The sequence below is a fragment of the Trichosurus vulpecula genome, chromosome 3 (assembly GCF_011100635.1).
Source record: "Trichosurus vulpecula isolate mTriVul1 chromosome 3, mTriVul1.pri, whole genome shotgun sequence".
In the NCBI taxonomy this organism is placed as follows: domain Eukaryota; kingdom Metazoa; phylum Chordata; class Mammalia; order Diprotodontia; family Phalangeridae; genus Trichosurus; species Trichosurus vulpecula.
In genome coordinates, this window is record NC_050575.1 from 406,889,726 (window position 1) to 406,910,213 (window position 20,488).

The 20,488-nt window shown below is 39.5% G+C and overlaps 1 protein-coding gene and 1 pseudogene across 1 annotated transcript in view; one reads left to right on the plus strand and one right to left on the minus strand.

The window, feature by feature from the left end:
• The window catches only part of LOC118842743, a 146,093-nt pseudogene that overhangs the window by 98,836 nt on the left and 26,769 nt on the right, over positions 1 to 20,488 (minus strand).
• LOC118844120 (zinc finger protein 420-like) overlaps positions 1 to 20,488 on the plus strand; it is a 444,485-nt gene that overhangs the window by 48,690 nt on the left and 375,307 nt on the right. The window lies entirely within an intron of this gene.

Genomic DNA, 20,488 nt, shown 5'->3' on the forward strand with positions numbered 1-20,488 from the left:
TCTAGAATATCAGGGCAGTTCTCCTTGATAATTTCCTGAAAGATGGTATCTAGGCTCTTTTTTTGATCATGGCTTTCAGGTAGTCCAATAATTTTTAAATTATCTCTCCTGGATCTATTTTCCAGGTCAGTGGTTTTTCCAAGGAGATATTTCACATTGTCTTCCATTTTTTCATTCCTCTGGTTCTGTTTTATAATATCCTGATTTCTCATAAAGTCACTAGCTTCCACTTGCTCCAATCTAATTTTTAAAGTAGTATTTTCTTCAGTGGTCTTTTGGACCTCCTTTTCCATTTGGCTAATTCTGCCTTTCAAGGAATTCTTCTCCTCATTGGCTTTTTGGAGCTCTTTTGCCATTTGAGTTAGTCTATTTTGTAAGGTGTTGTTTTCTTCAGTGTATTTTTCAGTATTTTTTTGGGTCTCCTTTAGCAAGTCATTGACTTGTTTTTCATGGTTTTCTCGCATCCTTCTTATGTCTCTTCCCAATTTTTCCTCTACTTCTCTAACTTGCTTTTCCAAATCCTTTTTGAGGTCTTCTATGGTCTGGGGCCAGTTCATGTTTTTCTTGGAGGCTTTGGTTGTAGGCTCTATGACTTTGCTGTCTTCTTTAGGCTGTATGTTTTGGTCTTCTTTGTCACCAAAGAAAGAATCCAAAGTCTGAGACTGAATCTGGGCGCGTTTTCGCGTCCTGGCCATATTCCCAACCAACTAACTTGACCCTTGAGTTTTTCAGTGGGGTATGACTGCTTGTAGATTACAGAGTTCTATGTTCTACGTTTGGGGGGGAGGTGCCAGCTCTGTCAGAGCCGCACTCCTCCTTCCCCAAGGACCCCCAGTCCAGACTGGGCTCAGATCTTCGGCAGGCTGTGCACCCCTGCTGTGATCCGCCACTTAATTCCCCCCACCAGGTGGGCCTGGAGCCGGAAGTAACAACAGCTGTAGCTGCCCCACCTCCGCTGCCCCCGGGGCTGGAAGCCGAACCGCGAACTCCTTCCACTCCCGCAACTTTTCCCACTAACCTTCTCCACAGTCTTTGGTGTTTGTGGGTCGAGGGGTCTGGTAACTGCTCACGTATTCAGGGCGCTAGGGCCCCCTCCGCCCGGCTTCTAGTCTGGATCGTCCACGCCGCTCAGGCTGGGCTCTGCTCCACTCCGTTCCCAGCTCCCAGCTCCCAGCTCCCAGCTCCGTGTGGAATAGAGCTCACCCAGAGACCATCCGGGCTGTCCTGGGCTGGAGCCCTGCTTCCCTCTGCTGTTCTGTGGGTTCTGCCGTTCTAGAATTGGTTCAGAGCCATTTTTATAGGTTTTTGGAGGGACTCGGGTACGGAGCTCACTCTAGTCCGTGCTTACCAGCCGCCATCTTGGCTCCGCCCCTTAAGGTGAGTCTTAAGCAGTTTTCATAAATTTCTGTACATGTTCTAATTTCAGATTTAAAATAATATTAGATTTCCCATTAAGATAATACAAAAGAACTCATAAATCACTTTTCTTCACTAACATAACTGTCTGTACTGGGTTTCCATTCCTTAAATGAAACAAGAGGCTCCTAATTTTAACCTCACAAGTTGATGGATTTATTTCCTTGTTTCACAAGACTGTCTATTCTTCTCTAATTATACTCACTCTGGAACAATGAGATACTCTGGGATATGAATCTTATACATATGATAAGTTCAAACACTAATTTAACTCTTGTCTAGGCCATGGAATAACTACAAATTCAGATCAAAGCAGGATGATCTCTTCTGCTTTACAGCTCCTTACATTAATTTAGCAATAAATCATCTTGCAAATGAAAATTCAGTAGGCCTTCTAAAAATCACGAGATTTTTTTTTCTCAAAACATTTCTTTCATCCCACCCACCATCTCCTCCCATAGAGCTAAGGCACCATCTGGCTAAGCTGAAGAGTCTGAGGCTGAACGGGTTGGAAGTTTCTTCTGAACAAGATCCTATAACAGCCTCTTCCTCCACTCCCCCACCCACTTAATAGTATTTTGGTTTTTTCCAATTACATGTAAGGATAGTTTTCAACACTCACTTTTATAAGATTTTGAGATCCAAATTCCCCCTCACCCCGACTCCCAAGATGGCAAGCAATCTGACAGTTTATACATGTATGATCATATTAAATATATTCCCATATTAGTGATGTTGTAAAAGAAGAATCAGAACAAAAGGGGAAAATGATGAAAAAGTAAAAAAAGTGAAAGTAGTATGTTTCCATCTGTATTCAGACTCCATAGCTCTTTCTCTGGATGCAGATAGCATTTTCCATCATAAGTCTTTTGCAGTTATCTTAGATCACTGAATTGCTGAGAAAAGCTAAGTCTATCAAAGTTGATCATTGTATAATGTTGGTGGTTACTGTGTACATTGTTCTCCTGGTTCTGTTGACTTCACTTGGCATCACTTCACATAAGTCTTCCCAAGTCTTTCTGAAATCCACCTGCTCATCATTTCTTATAGCACAATAGTATTTCATTACATTCATATACCACAACTTGTTCAGCCATTCCCCAATGGATGGGCATCCCATTAATTTACAATTCTTTGCCACCACAAAAAGAGGTGCTATAAATATTTTTGCACATGTAGGATGATCAATTGTGAATAACCTAGTTATTCTCCATAATACAGTGATCCAAGACAACTCTGAAGAACTTATGATGAAAAAAATGCTACCCATCCAAAGAGAGAGAACTGATGGTGTCTGAATATAGACTGAAATGCACTTTTTTTACTTTGTTTTTCCTGAGAGGTTTTGGGGGGGGTATGTCTTCTTTTATAACATGACTATTATGAAAATGTTTTGCATGACTACACATATATACCCTATATCAAATTCTTGCCTTCTCAATGTGAGGGTAGGAAGGGAGAGAATTTGGAACTCAATTTTTAAAATTAGTGTCAAAAATTGTTTTTACAAGTAACTGGGGAAAAATACTAAATAAGTTTTTAAAAATTTAATGTAATTGAAATCATCTGTTTTACATCTCACACTATTCTACCTTGTTTATTTATAAATTGTTCACCTATACATATTTATGGTAATATGTTCCATGTTTTCTAATTTTCTTGTATTATCTCTGTATCTAGATGATGTATCCATTTTGAGCTTATCTTGGTAAATGGTGTAACATATTGGTCTATGTTCAGTTTCTGCCATTCTACTTTACAGTTTTCCCAACAATTTTTTTTAACCAAATAAAGAATTCTTATCCCAAAACCTTAAGTCTTTACCCTTGTCAAATACAAAGTTGTACTTGTTACTGTAAATTGTATGACTATTCTGTTCGATTGATCTACCTTTCTATTAGCCAGAACCAGGTAGTTTTGATAATTACTGCTTTATAATATAGTCAAAGTCTGGTACTGCAGAACCTCCTTCCTTGACATGTTTTTCATTAGTTCCTTTGATATTTTTGACTTTTTATTCTTCCAAATAAATTTTACTTTTTTTCTAATTCAGTAAAATAATTTTTGGTAATTTAATTGGGATACAAAATTGTTTAAATATGATTTTATTTGTATAGAGTTTTTAATGACTTTATTTACATAGTTCCTGGGTTTGTTTTGGCAGGTATGCTCCCAGGTATTTTATACTGTCTATATTGTTTTAAACGTATTGTCTATTATTTTAAATATACTGTCTATATTATTTTAAATGTGGTATCTTTTATTGTCTCTTCTTGCAAGGTTAGGTTTGTGATATATGAGAATGCTGATGAATTATGAGGATTTACTTTATAACCTGCTACTTTATTGTTTTAACTAAAGTGAGTGTTTGGGATTTTTCAAGTATACCATCATATCACCTTCAAAAAGAGAGTTTTATTACCTCATTCCCTATTCTGATTCCTTCTGTTGCTTCTTCTTCTCTTACTGCTATTGCAAGGATTTCCAATACAATACTGAATAATATTGGTAACAGTGGGCATCATTGTTTCACACCTGATCTTACTGTGAAGACCTCTACCTTATCTGTATTATAAATAATGTTTGCTGGTGGTTTTTAGAAAATTTTAGGAAAATTCCATTTATACCAATACTTTCAAGTGTTTTTAACAGAGTGTTGTACTTATCCCTGCATTGCTGGTATAAATCCTACTTGGTCATAGAGTATAACTTTGTAATAGGTTGTTAATCTTTTAGTTAGTATTTTCTTTAACATTTTTTGCATCCATATTCAGTAATGAAATTGGTCTGTAATTTTCTTTCTGTTTTTACTCTTCCTGGCTTTGGTATCAGTATCATACAAGTTTCATAAAAGGAGTTTGATAGGATCCCTTTTTTGCCTATTATTCCAAATAACTTATTTAATATTGGAATTAGTTGATGTTTAAATGTTGGATAGAATTTACTTGTAAATCCACCTGATCCTGGTGCTTTTTTCTTAGGAAGCTCATCTATGGTTTGTTCAATTTTTTTTTTCTGAAAGATTTCTACTTATTCTATTTCCTTTTCTGCTAATCTAGGCAATTTATATTTTTTTGTAAATTTTCTTCCATTTCACTTAAATTGTTAAATTTATAGGTATACAACTGGGCAAAATAGCTTATGATTCCTTTAATTTCATCTTTGTTAGTGGTCTATTCACCCTTTCCATTTTTGATACTAGTGATCTGATTTTCTTCTCTTCAAATTAAGCAACTGTTTATGTTTTGTTTTTTCATAAAATCAATTCTTAGATTTATTTACAAATTCAGTGGCTTTTTTATGCTCAATTCTATTGATTCCACCTTTACATTTTAGGATATTGATACCCAATTCATTGATCTTCTCTTTCTCCATTGATGTAAGCATTTAGAGATATACATTTTCCTCTGATCACTGCTTTTGCTCTATTCCATAAATTTTGATGTTGTCTCATTTTTATCAGTCTTTAATCAAAATATTTCTATGACTTGTTCCTTAATCCACTCATTCATTAAGATTAGATTGTTTAATCTCTAATTAGTTTTTAATCTATGTTTCTGGGGTCCCTTATTAAGTATAATTTTTATTGCACTGTGATCTGAAAAGGATACTTTTAATATTTCTGCTTTTAACTATAAAATTTTTATGTACTAATACATGGTCAATTTTTGTAAAGGTTCCGTGAACTACTGAAAAAACGTTGTATTCCTTTCTATTTCCATTCAACTCTTTCTAGCTATTAATAATATCTAGCTTATCTTAAATTCTGTTCACTTCTTTGACATCTTTCTTATTTTTCAGTTAGATTGATCTAGTTTTGAGAGGGGAAGACTAAAGTCCTTGAGTATATATTACTAGCTCCACTTGCAATTACATTTAACTTCTTTGGTAAAAATGAATTACATCTGCTATAATATTTGATGCATATAAATTCAGTAATGGTATTGTACATTCTTGGATAACGGCAGAGTAGGGCAAAAATTTCTAGGCTCTTCAGATTTCCTCCACAGACAGAAAACTGCCACAAAATGGAGAGCAGGAAGAATAAAGTGGTAAAGCAATCATGCTCCTAAGACAACTTGAGAGGACCTCCAAGGGCTGAGATTTGGTCTAGGTGAAGCATAGTCACCTCCAGGCTGATTCCATTAAATCAACAAATAGCAAGCTTTGGATCAGCTCTGTCAGGAAGCAGACCAGGCCTCAAGAAATTTCACCTCACAAGCTTTTACTTTCCTCTAAGCAACAGCAGATGACTGAGTACAGAAAGACTGAACCCCAATCCCAGCCCCCTGAGCATTACCAGAACCTAGGCCTAGCAGTGCTAACCAGAAGATATCTGGGGTTGTGGCTGTAGGTGAGGAGAAGCAAGCACATGCCCAGTGAGTGTAGTACTACAGGGAGGAAGAACATTTTTGTGGCAGCAGGGCTGGGGGTCCTAACTGTGGTTTAGGGGAGGAGAGGAGTCCCTGAGATTGAGCCCTTAGACAGAATTCAAAAATAACAGTAAGGAAAACCTGAGGGGTAGCACATTACCAAGAACTTGGGATTAAAATTTGAGTATAATAATAAACCACTAAAAAATTTTTAAAATAAAAATGAGTAAGCAAAGGAAAAAGAACTCAGCCCTAAATAAATACTTTTTTTTCCCTAAATAAATACTTTGATAAAAAGATCTGGGTCCACACAGAGAAGATAGGTTAAAAAAAAGACACTCCTACCCAAAAGAGTAACATCAACCCATAAAGAACTCTTGGATGAAATTTAAAGGAATTCAAAAGTCAAATAACAGAGATGGAGGAAAAATTAGGAAAAAAAAAGAAACTGAAAAATAAATTATGAAAAAAGCTAGACAATTGGAAAAAATGGTATAAACCCTTCTTTTAATTATTTTATTTTTTTCTACTTAATACTATTCTGTTTTTTCTAATTATATGTAACAATGATAAATCATTTATGCCACATTCTCTGCCAATCTGCCTATGGGCAAAGGACCAATACACGTTCCAAACTCCTCCTGCAAGTACCCTGTATAATTTCTTCACCTTTTTTCTCAAGCAGGCAATGGAAGAAGGATTGAGAGAAGGAGGGAGGTATGATTACCCACTCAGAATACACGGTGTGATCCATGATTACTGGATATGTTCTCAGTTATAAGGATGCTGTACTTGTTTCCCTCCTCCTTCTGCTGTGTTTAAGTATGACCATTCATATGGTTTATCCTAGTATGAATTCTCTGATGCCTATTAAGATGTGCCCTCCTCCCGAAGGCCTTCCCACATACAGTACATTGATAAGGCTTCTCTCCAGTATGAATTCTTTGATGTCGAATAAGTTCTGATTTGTATGGGAAAGACTTCCAACACCCTTTACATTGAAAAAGAATGCCTCCAATGTAAATTTGCTGATGAATAATAAGTTGCTTCTTTGTCATGAAGGCCTTTCCACATTCACTACATTCAAATGGTTTTTCTCCAGTATGAATTCTCTGATGCACAGCAAGCTCTGATTTACTCCAGAAGGCCTTCCCACATTCACTACATTCAAAAGGTTTTTCTCCAGTATGAGCTTTCTGATGCCGAGTAAGACATGCCTTTCTCCTGAAGGCCTTCCCACATTCACTACATTCAAAAGGTTTCTCTCCAGTATGAACTCTCAGATGCACTATAAGTTGTTCCTTAATGCTAAAGGCCTTTCCACATTCACTGCATTCATAAGGTTTCTTTCTAGCATGAATTCTCTGATGCACAGTATGCTGTCCCTTACTCCTGAAGGCCTTCCCACATTCACTACATTCAAAAGGTTTCTCTCCAGTATGAACTCTCAGATGTACTATAAGTTGTTGCTTAAGCCTAAAGGGCCTTCCACATTCATTACATTCATAAGGTTTTTCTCCAGTATGAATTCTCTGATGCAGTACAAGTTGTTCCTTAATCCTGAAGGTCTTCCCACATTCACTACATTCAAAAGGTTTCTCTCCAGTATGAACTCTCAGATGCAGTATAAGTTGTTGCTTATTCCTGAAGGCCTTCACACATTCACTACATTCAAAAGGTTTCTCTCCAGTAAATTCTCTGCTCTCTGAAAGGAAGAAAGAGCTCATTAATCCTGCCTTTTTAACCCTTTCTCAATGTTCTTAGCAGCTCAAAGGTTTTAGGGCTATTCTCTTGCCTCCTCACTTGAGATGACTAGTCTCACTACTCTTTCCTTAATTTAGCTAATGTGAAAGTATGATGACACAAAAGTAACATATGTAAATGAACTGACTTAGGATGAAATTATTACCTGGGGGGATGAATGAACCTTGACTCTACTTTCATTGACTGATATTTGAATGGAATAAGACTATTCAAAAAAAAAGATGAGTGAGAACTTGCAAATGTATCTTTACCATCTGAAGTGAAAATAGGTAGGGAAAAGACTGAACAGAAAGAATATAGAGAATTGAGTTTAGAGTGAGGAAGAGAAATAGATTCATGAAGTAAACAGAATAAAGAAGAAATATGAGGGGGAAAATGTGATAACAGTTGGCATAAATTTTCTCTAAAAATCCAATATATCTACTTTGTAAGGAACTGACTGAAATTTATAAGAGTAAGCCATACAGGTATTTTTGACAAGAGAAATTATTAATAATTACCTTAAACATTACTCAAACTCTGGTAATCAAAGAAAAAAAATGAAAACAATTTGGAGGTATTGATGAATAGCCATATGATTAGCAAAGATGCTTTAAAATGATAAATTTTGGCAATCATGTTGAAATAGCTACTTAATAAGCTGCTGCTGTCATTTTTCTGCAAAGTAAGATAAGAATTTCAGCCACAGCAACAAAATTGTATCCTTTTACCCAATATCCACACTACCAGGTCTGTATCCTCAATATGTTACTGAAAGCAAACAAAGCACTCTCAGTAAAATTATCACAACTTTTTGTGAAAGAACAAAATTATAAAAGTCTATAGGTCCAATCATGGAGTTATGGTTACACAAGTTCTGCATATGAACATGATAATGTGCTTTATACACGTAAATTTCCCCAGCTTCTGGAATAAAAACTCACCATTTGACAAAAACTGCTGATAAAACTGGAAAATAGTATGGCAGCAACTGGGCACAGACCAAAGTCTTACACCATATACCAAAATAAAATCAAATTGGGTACACTATCTAGGTATAAAGGCTGATACTATAAACAAATTAGGGGAGCAAGGAATAGTTTCTCTGTCAGATTTATGGGGAATGGAGAAATTTATGACCAAACAAGAGATAGAGAACATTATGAAATGCAAAATGCAAAATTTTGATTACATGAAACTGAAGTTTTTGTACAAACAAAGCCAATGCAACCAAGATTAGGAGGGAAGTAGAAAATTGGGAAAGAATTTTTACAATTAGTATCTCTAGTAAAAGCCTCATTTCTAAAATATATAGAGGACTGAGTCAAATTCACAAGAATACAAGTCATTCCCCAATTGATAAATGGTCAAAGGATATGAACAGGCAGTTTTCCAAGGAAGAAATTAAAGCTGTCTATAGTCATATGAAAAAAATGCTCTAAATCACTATTAATTAGAGAAATGCAAATCAAAACAACTCTGAGGTACCACATCAGACCTATCAGATTGGCTACCATTACAAAACAGGAAAAGGATAAATGTTGGAGAAGACATGGGAAAGTTGGAACACTAATTCATGGTTGGTGGAGCTGTGAGGGATCTCACCATTTTGAAGAGCAATTTGGAAACATGCCCAAAGGGCTATAAAAATGTGCATACCGTTTGACCCAGCAATACCACTTCTACGGCTGTATCCCAAAGAGATCAGAGAAGTGGGAAAAGGACCCACATGTACAAAAATATTTATCTAGCTCTTTTTATGGTGGCCAAGAAATGGAAATCAAGGGGATACCATCAACTGGGGAATGGCTGAACAAGTTGTGGTATATGAATGTAATGGACTACTATTGTGGTCTAAGAAATGATGAGCAGGCAGACTTCAGGAAAACCTGGAAAGACTTATATGAACTGGTGCTGAGTGAAATGAGCAGAACCAGGAGACCATTGTACACAGTAACAGCCACCATGTGCGATGACTGACTGATAGACTCAGCAAAGCAAGAACCTAAAACAATTCCAAAAGACTCATGATGGAAAATGCCATCCACATCCAGAGAAAGAACTATGGAGTTGGAATACTGAGCAAAGCACACTTTTCTCTTTTGTTTTCTTTCTCATGGTTTCTCCCACTCGTTAAAATTCTTCTATGCAACATGACTAGTGTGTTTAATCGCAATGTATGTGTAGAGCCTATATCAGATTGCATGATGTCTTGGGGAAGTAGGAAACATGCCCAAAGGGCTATATTTAAACTTATGGAAATGAATGTTGAAAACTGAAAATAAATAAATTAAATATTACAGAAAGAAAAAGAAAATAAGACATTGGGCCCCCCCACTAAAAACCACAAATTTCAAAGCATTAAGTAAGACAGAATTATCTACACATAACATGACTGACAGAAGAAAGGGGAATTAGGTTAGGATTAAATATTTTTAAAAGTAGCAGCAAAGCAACACAGTTATGAATTCATGCAAGTGAGGCAAGAGAATGCCTGCTTAAAATAAGATAATCTTCAATGAACAGAAGAGAAATAATTGCCCTGTACTTAGGCAAAAACTTTCTTTGAGAGTGGAGATACATTTCAGTAAAGAGATACATATGAAAAGTAACTTCTTGAGGCAAAAAAAAAGATAAAATGAAGTTTTGAAGTCTCAGCTCCTCTCAACAGGCCTGAGCAGCTTTGATAGATCACATTGTTCAACATCTTACAGGAGCTTTGACATAAAATGACCAAGAGGTCAGTATTTTGCAATGACTCATCTGCTTGGGTTTATGTAGTCACCTGAACAGCTGCTTCTGGGAATATCTGCCTCTTGCATCCAAAATGTTTCCTTTCTTTCCAAATGGTAGATCACATCTGGTTTGGAATCTGCAAATCCTGTTAGTTGAAAATGAAAGTGCTAGGCAGTCATCTCAGAGTTCCATCATAAAACGGACAGATGAAATACTCTTTCCATCTTATAACACCAAGGGCACTATAATAGCTGATTTGGTCTGAGATTTTTTTTTTCAACCATGGGGGTCTCAATGGGTTGGTTGGAGAAAGAAGTAAGGTTTTTCTTTTTTTTTTCAGAGAAATTTTTTTTTAAAAAAAGCATCGATAAAATTGAATAAAAAGATTCACAACGAGTTCAAACCCTCTTTGGGAAAAAACAGGCATGCTAGGAAGACCTCAAGGATAGTATAAAGGACCACTGAAGGATAGTCTATATTATGTACAATGGATTACTGAGTAGGACTTGGGAAAAAATAATTCATTTGACTCATTCTCCCTGTTTGGACAGTGGGAACACTGTGTATCATGAAACCTACACTGGTATTAAAAAGAAAATCTTGATTTGAAGCAACAGAGAGGGAAAGATACATTCTCAAGAATAACAACAAATCAAGAAATCAATTTCCAGGCATACTAAGCACATAAATAGGTAGTACAGGCAATCTGTCCCTTGGCTACAAAAGGATTAGGAATAGTTTGTATGCCAAATAATAACTGTTAAAATCTTGAACGCTGTCACAGTATATATTAAGACTCCAAAGGGTTAGCTTTTCTTACCCAAAGAGACCAAGTTCCTATAGTTCTCCAGCATCACATCCCTGTACAACTTTTTCTGAGATGGGTTCAATTGTACCCACTCCTCCTGGGTGAATTCCACAGCCACATCCTCGAATGCGACTGATTCCTGAAATACCAAAAACATTTGTGCTTACCCAACTACAGCGCTAACTCTTATGAAATTCAAATGTAAACTTTAGTTTGCCAGCAGGATGAGGGAACTGAAGGCATAAGGACAGCTATTGGTACAGGGAATTGAGGTAACTGAGTCAACCACACTGACTCCTATTTTGTGACTCAATTCCGGAAGCAGCTCAGTTCTTTTTCTGTTTAATTACAGGTCTAGCCCAGCTCCTATCTTGTGAGAAAAATTTATTCAATTGTGGAAATTGGGAGAAAACATTATTGCATTGATTGAACCTAGCCCTGTGTGGCTGGAAAATGAGAACATCTCTACCTGCTGTTTAGAGACCCCTAACTAAGGACCTAGGTTATGCTGACCAGAAACCCAGTGAGATCTAAAGATTGATGTAAGGAGTTTTCTCACAGTTCTACATCTCAAGAAACCCATGTCTTCTCTGAAAACTGGCTCCACACTAAACAGTTATTGTTTCCACGTTCCTTTAACTTGAAGGGAGTGGGACACCTTGTTCTCTAAATTCTGGGAACTGAAACTATTGTGTCCCCTCCCTTCTAACATGGAAATGTTCAGGGGGAAAAGAAACCCAGGGATGCAGGGATCCCAAACCAAAGTTCCCAGGGCAAGGCCTCCTGGAATGAATTTGCAGACCCAAGCATTCTTTAAGTCAAGGAAGCAAAGATTTATCGTGCTTTACAGTGGGCAAGAGTTCTTAGGGAACTTGCAACCATAAAAAGGTGCAGGGGGAATTTTTATAGAAGCTTTTAGGGGGCCAAAAGGGGGACACATGTCAATTAGGTGTTTGGGGATGGGATTAGGGAGTGGTTAAGGAGTGGTTAGTTCTTAAAAGAACATGCACATTTAGTATCTACTGCACAGGCGTATTACGCAGAGTTCTCTAGGAAACAGCCCACAGTGGGGTAACTAAGGGTGTGGTTTTTACCGTGAAACATCACTGAGTTCACTATCAGTCCGGGCTAAAGGGAATCTCTATATAGTTTCTCATCTAGTGTCTTATTAGACAAAATACTATGTCTAGGATACATGTTAGAAAGGTCAGCAAATAGTAAATATGGTTATGACTCAGTGTACTAAGGAAGATGCAGAGATAAGTTGGGGCATGCTGTCCTTTAGCTAGACAGACTGCCTGAGAGAGAATATACTTTGAGAACTAGTTGTGTTTTGCTAAGGCATGTTGCCCTTGAACTGGAGAGAGACTGCTAGGGCCAATGCTTTGAAACTAGGGAGAGAGGTGATTTTAGAACTGGAGTTCAGGCACAGGCACCCAAACAGAGGCTAAGGAGAAATGTGATGTTAGAATTAGGGTCCAAGTACAAGCACCTCATTAGAAAGTCCCCAATCTTTCCTCCAATTAGAAATCAGATTAGCTAATATTGTATTATTTGATTTTAATTAATTGGTCTTGTGGAGTATTTTTCATGTATAAAAGTGTATCTCCCCCTATATTCAGGATCCAGCCCTAAGTTGAGGAAAGGGCCTGGTCCCACTTTGTTGTGCAATTGCCATGCATTGCTTAATAAACTGACATGCCCAAAAGAATGAGCCTTTGTCTCCTCAGTCATCTTTCACTTGGCACAAGGGATTGTTTCATTTATTTATTTGTTCCGAATATAGTGTCTGGTACTGATAAATAGAAGTATGGATAGGATGATTTTACACACACACACACACTTCTATCTAATGGTAGCCAATTCTAGGGTTGGAGGGGATGGGGGAAGGGAGGAAAATAAATTTACATGATAATTCATTTATTTAAAAGGAATAGCAAGCTGTACATAACTGATTTGTGATTTCACATGCAATTATCTTTTTATTTTATTATACTATGTTATGGAAATGCGTGTTTTATTCCAAAAATTATAAATAAAATCAATAAATGTGAAAAGTGGGAAGAACTAGGAGAAGACTAGGCACAGTGGCAAAAATAATGATCAACTGTGAAAGACTTGGTTACTCTGATGGATACAGTAATCCGTGAGAATTCCAAAGGGCTAATTATAAAAAATGAAGAGAGAATTGACAAACTATGAGTGCAGAGAGATGCATATTCTTTTTCAGTTTAACTTTTTGCATTTTTTTGAACCAGGGATAGTATGGAAATGTTTTATACTATATCACATGTAAAATGGGTATCCTACTGTTTACCTTCTTAATGGGTGGGGGAAGAATTGGAGAGAGTGAAAGAATTTGGAACTCAAAATAAAAAAAAAAGTCTAAGGTATTTTTTAGTGTGGAGAAGATTAATTGGGGTCTATGGTGTCATTTAGCTCTAAATACACGACTTCCTGATGCCCACAATTTCTAGGGTTCTAGCATAGGAGAAAGAAGCATATCCCAGTCTTTGCCTTGAGACTGTACTTCGGGAAATCAACAGGTGGCACTCACCTGTCCAGGCCTGGCTGTCAGCACAGGAGCCATTCCCTCTTCCTCAAGGCTCCCACCTACTGGGGCAGGGCAGAGGGCATAGAAGGCAGAGCTGGGGAGGAAAGGACAACCATGAGAATGAGGGGCCATGCTAGGGGTCTGCCCTGCTCAGAGACTAGGAATCCCTACTTGGCGGGAAGGCAGAAGAAAAGTCATTTCTCTGGGGGGTGGGGGGACAGAAGGAAAATCATTGCTCTGCTAGGGGCGGGGGGGGGGGGGTGTGGCAAAAAGGAAACAGTCATTTCTCTGGAAGGGGTGGCCACAAAAAAAGTCATTTCTTTCCTTGGGGGCCGGAAGGAAACAGTCCTTCCTCTGGGGGGGGGGGTGCAATATCTCATTAGAGACAAAACTGGGGAACACACACGACCCTCTCAGCAGGCAGGGCACGGACCCCCGGAACCATCAAGGAAGGCTTCCCGGAGGAGGCGGTGCCCCGGAGGATGCCAGGAGGAAGAGATGAGGAGACGGAAGACCACACAGACACACAAGCGGCGCACCTGCCCTCGTACCCTGGACACCGAGGCCTGGAGGGGCAGGACCTGACCGGGGTCACCGGATGCGGCAGTGACAGAAGGAGAATTAGAACCCACCCCCCACATCCCAAGTTCGCCTGCCCCTCCTCTGACTACCCCCAGACCCCTGAAAGCCCTCGGGGACTTCCTTCCTCCTCAGGCGGACGCCCCTCCCCTTCTCCACAAGCTCCTCAACCAGCCCGTGGGAGTCCAACCCCGCCGCACCCCCGCAGCCGGCCTCAGCTCGGGCCTGGCCCTGCCTCTCGGCGGCACCCCCCTCCTGGTCACACTTGACCTAACGACGGAGGAGCTAAAGCCTCCACCAACAAACACCGAAGAAGCGGAAAGGAAACGAGGCTGCAATGCCTTAGAAATACGGAAGTCCCGTCCCCCAGCCCTTGGGCTCGGAAAACGCCCCCGAGGCACGCATGGCCTTCTGGGAATTGTAGTCTAGAGACTGAACAGACTTCTGCGCATGCTGCCCCAGACCTGGAATGCGGTCCTATCTCCTTGCCTGCCCCGCCCCTCGTGGCCTGCCTGCCTTGATGCCCCGCCCCTTGCTCCTCCTCTTACCTGGTGAGTGGTCTTCACAGCCCTAGAGCCCACGGGAAGCTGCGGCCCCACCCAGTCTAGTGCACCCCGCGCGGTCTCTCCTACTCTGGCAGCCAGTCTCAACAGGCTGCAGTTCTAAGGAAATGCTTCCTTCGTCCCGCCATCTTCCCAATGGAAGAGACAAGTGATAAGTGATAAGACAAGATAAGTGGCTATTTGGACTAAGGAAACCAGGAGCTGGGGGCTGAAGGTGCAGAGTATTGACTCAGCCACAGAGGGCTTCCAGGCCAGAGGAGCAGGACACCGGGGGGCCCGGACCAGCTGGAGAGGTACAGAGGTCGCTGGCCACCAGCGGGGTACCCTGGGGATGTCGGAAGGCTTTGCTGTGTCCTGGGCTGTGTTTTTTGGAAGTGATATTGGGGAAAACCCAGGGATACAAGAAGAGCCAGGCCCTGTACGGGTTCTTGGAACTAGGATCACAGACAAGGGGAGAAGACAGAGCCTGGCCGTGCCCACTTTCTGTCCGTTTCCTCTGTCAAGGAGACGGACCCGAGGGAAACCAGGAGATAGTGAGTGCGTTTAGCCGCGCTTGGAGACTGACAGTCATTTGGTAGATGGACTAAATGAAAAAAAGAAGAGCCAACATTTACCCGGAGCTTCCTGTGTGCAGGCACTGTTCAGTACTTTACAGTGACTACCTCATGTGGTCCTCACAACAACCCTGGGAAGCAGGTGCTGCTATAGCCCCCATTTTATAAATGTGGAAACTAGGGTGAAGTAACTTACCCAGGGTCACACATCTAGCAAATATTTGAAAATGGATTTGAACTTAGGTCTATGAGAGGTAACAGCAACAATTTGACAAGTTTGATTCATAGTAGGATTTCATGACTGGAACATGGGTACTTATGTGATGCTTCTCTGAGCTCAGAGAACACCTGTTACTTGTTAAAACAATATAGTACCTCTTCAGTTGTCTGTAGGGTGCTTGGTTCTTCTTCAGAAGCTAAGGCTGCGTTGGGGTGAACCCTAACTTCAGCCAGCGACTAGCACCACTACAAACAAGTCTCCTCACCCATCTGCTGAAATTGCCGTCTCCGAGCTCCCTTGCATCTACTCTGCCCTCATCCTTCAGGACAATGAGGTTATGGTCACGGATGATAAAATCAATGCCCTCATTAAAGCAGCAGGTGTAAATGTTGAACCATTTTGGCCTGGATTATTTGCAAAGGCCCTGTCCAATGTAAACATTGCAAGCCTCATCTGCAATGTAGGAGTTGGTGGACCTACCCCAGCAGCTGGTGGTGCTGCCCTTGCTGGAGGGGCTGCTCCTGCTAGCACCGCTGCCCCACCTGAGAAGAAGAAAAAGAAAGCAAAAAAAGAAGAATCCGAGGAGTCCCATGATGACATGGGGTTTGGTCTGTTTGACTAAATATTTTTTGTAACATTAAATAAAAAGCTTGACTCAAAAAAACCCAATATAGTAATTATTTGATTTTGCCAGAAGGTAGGCACAAAGGATTGTTGCTCAGGGCAGTTTGTCTGGCCTTGGATCTACAAACAGGGTGTCTCCAAATACTCTGGAGTCCGGGCCTGGTTCAGTGGCACTGGGTCTGGGACAGCGACTGTGCTCTTAATGAGCAGTGTAGAGGCTGAAGATGCCAAACTATTACTAGCAAAACTGTTATAGCTGGATTTGGATGGATTTGATGGCCTCTCACAGTGATCTAGATCTGAACAAAAAGCTCCAGGCAAGTTTGGTTGCTTTGGCTCAAGGGCACAGCTGCTTCTACCACAGAACCTTGGCTTCTCTCTAACCCCCTCACCCATCCCAGACCTCACCTTGTTCACACTTTACATTCTACTAACTTTGGCAGAGCAGAGTAATAGTAATCCCATTAGGGGATTTGGATGTCTGTGTAAAGGAGATAAACAAGTGGATTATTTGACATTCCCAATCAAGTTCACATTGGAGAAGCAAAAACTTTGGTTTTACTAAGAATGCAGGCTTATTTTTTATCCAAGCCTCAAAACCTTCCATCCATGTTCTCACTCACGCATGATTATTCAATGTAAATCAATAAGCATTTTTAAAGCATCATCTGTGTGCTAGGCACTGCGCTATGTGGTGCAGTGTAATGGTAATGTAAATTTGAAGATCTTCCCATCCATTGATAGGACCATGTGACCTGCTTATATCACAGGTGGTGGGAGGAGCTTGCAGAATGAGTTAAACAGGAAGGGTGGAGCAGGAAATGCTCAGAGCACTTAGGATGGTATGAGAAAGCTAAAGCAGGCAAGGAGTCAGCTAGGATTTCTGAGTGTTTATTTGTGGGAAGGCCCCAGTAGCGGGGAAGGCTCTGGGATAGAATGGTTTCCTGCTGTGATAATGTGTATTAATTTCTTTGCTGCTGTGATGGATTGGACTTCCTGGTTTTTGGATTTGGTTCTCTGGGGTCTGAATAAATGTTTTATTTCTGTCTTCTATATGGAGAGTCTGTTATTTTGTGTGATTCAGAACTATGCTGGCATAATTATAGCAATAGCAATTGTTGCAAATATTGCCTTGGCGATACATTTGGCATCATGAACAGGATAACAAGGTATAAAATCTCTATTTGGAGACAGAAGGGCTTTAGAGGAAGAAATGGATGTCCAAGGATGGGAAGGTTTTCCTTATTCCTCCCTAGCAAGGAAGTGGGCTAAAGGCACCAGACCCTGTGAAAACTGGGAACAGAGGCTACAGAAGGGAGAACCTAGAGATTTGGAAAGATGTTTGCAAGGAATTAAAGTTAAACCAGGGAAAGAATTGGCAGGAGTGTCTAGAAGAGGCTGGATTTTATTAACAGGTTACTGTATTATATGCAAAAACAGAGACAAACTGTTACAGGAGAAAACTCAGATGGAAAGAAAATTGGCTAGTTTGCAGGACAATCTTTCTGTGCCACAGCAAGATAGGGGATCTAAAGTGGCAGAACAGGTTACTGTTCTTGAGTCTTCTGGTTTGAATGAGGATTTTGCTGTTAATTTAGTTAAGAAAAAACAAAGAGCAAAAAAATTGAAGGTACATGCAAGTTTAGCACAGGGTGAGCCTAGTTGCCCTGGCAATGACTGCCAAGAGAGTGTGTGGGCAGAAAATGAAACAATGTTAGAAAAGAGTCCTCAACAACATGCATGCCTAGTACTATGAAGGAAGCAGGAGACCCAGGGAGGTAATACAGTGTTTAGAGAGGTACTTGAAGATTTTACTCACCAGGAGATCACAGATATTTTGAATTGGTTCATCCAGAGGATGCGGGAATCATTAATATCTTGGATGGTGAAAATCAGTAATGAAGGGACCAGAGGAGTATCAATAGATAGCATAGATTGCTTGAAATTCATAAGTATTAGTCAGAATACTTTTATGCAGCAAGCTTTTAGGGATTACCATGTACTAGGAGGTAACAACATAACCAATCTGTTAGCTTGAGCTGCAAACGGATGCTGCAGACAATACCCTGTGGACTCTATGTGGGCCAGTGGGCCAGTAGGCCCTGGTATTCACTTAAGGACTGTATGAAAAAGTTAAAAGAGGAGGTAATGAAGATAGCAATCATGACCAGAAATGCCAAGGTTTATTTTGATACTCTCTTGGGAGTCTCTCATAGAAATATAATAGTGAAGATGGCTCCTCCTGCTTATAAGCACTTATTTTTGACTCTACTAATTGGGGAGATAGGGCACCCTCTTTCAGAGGTGCTGAAGAAAATTTCACAGCTAAGTGACTTATGGGACTAGGGAAACCATGCATTTCCTTGAAAGAGAAGAATAAATAGCCACTGGATTCAAAGTCAGAGTAGATTGACAAGAAAAGAGTTTTTTACTTCTGTATTGAGAGCAGGGGTAGATTTTGGAAGTATAGATGGTATTGCAACTAATAAACCATACAAAATGTACTGAGATAAAGGACTTAAAATTAGAATAGAGAAGTAAGAACTACCCCTACAGATCCTCCTGAATCCTTGTATCCAATTGTGTCACACCTTCAGAGAGAATAGGAATTTGGCCATACCTCAGCTCAGATCAAGGAGGTACACACACAGTTACAGGCCCCATGTCAATTTGACCATATATTGGAAAAACAGATCAAATACTGTAACTATGGCATTGATGGATACTGGGGTGGAGGCCTCCCTTATATATGGAAACCCTTTTAAGTTTAAACATGGAACTCCTGTTACCATTGCAGGACTGGGAGGGGCTGAAATATCAGCCAAACAAGTCAAATTAATGGTGGGAACTGCACAGTTACCTAAGAAACAATATACTGTGGTCATTGTACCCATTCCTGAATACATCATTGGTATGAGAAATATGGCTCGAAATTTACCTGAGAGGAGATACCAATTTGCAGTAAGGAAGACAGGAATTAATGGTTTTAGTGGGAAAAATAAAAATGGACCCAATCACTTTACCTGAACCTTTTGAAGTAATTACTTTAAAGCATTATCATGTGCCAGGTGGGCAAGATACAAAGAAAGGGAAAATCAACCTCTGCTCTAAAGAGTCTTTTCAAATTGTCTTGGATTATTGTATTGCTGAGAAGTGCTAAGTCTATCATAATTGATCATCATACAATATTGCTGTTACTATGTACAGTGTTTCCCTGGTTCTGCTCACTTCACTCAGCATCAGTTCATGTAAATCTTTCCAGGTTTTTCTGAAATCTGCTGCTCATCATTTCTTATAACACAATAGTATTCCATTACATTCATATACCACAATTTGTTCAGCCATTCCCCAATGGATGGGCATCCTCTTAATTTCCATTTCTTTACCACCACAAAAAGAGCTGTTATAAATATTTTTGTACATGTGGGTCCTTTTCCCTTTTTTCTGATCTCTTTGGGATACAGACTTAGTAATGGTACTGCTAGATCAAAGGGTATGCAATTTTATAGCCCTTTGGGCACAGTTTCAAATTCCTCTCCAAAATGGTTGGATCAGTTCACAACTCCACCAACAGTGCAGTGCCCTTATTTTCCTATCTCTTCTCCAACATTTATTATTTTCCTTTTTGGCCATATTAGCCAACCTGATAGATGTGAGGTGGTACCTCAGAGGTGTTTAATATGCATTTCTCTAATCAATAGTGATTTAGAACATTTTTTCATATGACTATAGATAGCTTTAATTTCTTCATCTGAAAACTGTCTGTTCATACTGTCAGATCATTTATCAATTGGGGAATGACTTGTATTCTTAGACATTCTCTCAATTCTCCATATATTTGGGAAATGAGGCCTTTATCAGAAAAACTGGCTGTAAAAATTGTTTTTCAACTTTCTGCTTTCCTTCTAATCTTGGCTGCATTGGTTTAGTTTGTGCAAAACCTTTTTAAATTAATGTAGTCAAGATTATCCATTTTGCATTTCATAAAAAAGAAATTCCCATATTGGCCATGTCAAAAATATGTGCATCTCAAACTATACTCTACAAGTCAATCACATCAGTGTCAGAAGTTGGGTAACATGTTTCATCATGAATCCTCCTGAAAAATGGTTTTGGTCACTGCTCTGATCAGAGTTCTTAAATCTTTCAAAGGCTGTCATTGTATAAATTTTTCTCCTGGTCTACTTACTTCACTCTGCATTGATTCATCCATGTTTTCCATGGATTCTCTGAAAATAATCCCATTGTGATTTCTTATATTACAATAGTTTTCTATCACAAATAATGCACATACTTTATAGACTATTTGGGAAAATAG